Source organism: Chrysochloris asiatica, unplaced genomic scaffold (genome assembly GCF_000296735.1).
Source record: "Chrysochloris asiatica unplaced genomic scaffold, ChrAsi1.0 scaffold00013, whole genome shotgun sequence".
Classification (NCBI taxonomy): Eukaryota; Metazoa; Chordata; class Mammalia; order Afrosoricida; family Chrysochloridae; genus Chrysochloris; species Chrysochloris asiatica.
The window spans coordinates 2232910-2234510 of NW_006408531.1; positions in this window are offsets into that span (position 1 = coordinate 2232910).

The following is a 1601-nucleotide window of genomic DNA, read 5'->3' on the forward strand; positions in this document are numbered from 1 at the left end:
TTAGGTTAGACTGCCTGAAATATGAATTTAAGTGAAGATACAGAAAATTTGTTTTATTTAGCTATATGCATGATTGTATAGTGCTGGAAGATGAGTCCCTGGAGTTGGTTGTTGTTGTTAAGTGCCGTCGAGGCGATTCTGACCCATAGCGACCCTGTATAGAGTTTCCAAGGAGCAGCTGGTGAGCTTGAACAACCAACCTTGTGGTTCTAACAACTTTGTAGTCTGAATCATTAGTCCACAGCACCACACCAGGACTCCCCCTTGGTTGGTAGGCACTCAAAAAATATGACTGAGAAAAAGCTGCCACATCCCAGTAGAGCTGACTGTAATGATGTGAATGGAACAAAGCTTGTGAAAACTTCCAAATGAGGAGAAGCAGCTTGCGAATATCCATTAATAATCGGAACATGGATTCTGAAAACAAAGTAGAATTAGGCATATTACACCTGACGTCAGGTTGATCTTGACTGAAGCAGAGAATGACAGATGTTTATTTTTGCTTTATTGACTCTACTGAGTGAAAGTTTACAAAGTGGATAATCAATTTTATATTTAACAAATCATATATTTCATTTCATTACTATGATTACAATCCCTTCCATGTACCATCAGTTAACAATATTTACATCTGTTAGCCTTAACTCTCAGATATGAGTGATCTTATATAACAATGGTATAAATGATGTGAAAAAACTTTTCTAAAAGCACAGTGGTGGTGGTGGTGGTGGGGGTTGCTGTGTGCCCTCGGGTTGGTTCTGACTCATAGCTACTGTGTATAGGGTCTCTGAGGCTGTAAAGCTTTATGGGACACAGACTCTGTCCTCCCACAAAGCAGCTGGTGAACTCAAACCACTGACCTTGCAATTGGTAGCCCAATATATAACACACTACACCACAGGGCACCTTAAGATCATGTTGTTGTTGTTACTGTTATGTGCCATCAAGTCAGTACCAACTCATAGCAACCTTATATACAACAGAGCAAAACACTGCCCAGTCCTGCGCCAATCTCACAATTGTTGCTACGCTTGAGCCTATTGCTGTGGTCACTGTGCCAATCCATCTCATTTGGAGTCTTCTTCTTTTTCACTGACCCTCCAGTCTACAAAACAAGACACCCTTCTCCAGAGACTGGACCCTCCTGATACTAAGTCCAAAGTATGAGAGACGAACTCTGGCCATCCTAGCTTCTAAGGAGTATTCTAGCTGTACTTCTTCCAATGGACATTGGTTTGTTTTTTTTGGCAGCTCATGATACTTTTAATATTCTCATCCAACACCGTAACTCAAATGCATCAATTCTTCTACCGTCTTCCTTATTCACGGTTCAACTTTCACAGGCATAGGAGGTTGTTGAAAATAGCATGCCTTGGATCATGTGCACCTTAGTTCTCAAAATGACATGTTTACTCATCAACACTTTAAAGAGGTCTTGTGTAGTAGATTTGCCTAATGCAATACATTGTTGGATTTCTGAACTGCTGCTTCCATGAGTGTTGATGGTTGATCCTAGCATGGGTGTACTCTGTTGGTACTTAAAACACTGGTGGTGTATCTTCCAGAATCACAGCAACCCTCAAATCAGCACAGCATGAGAA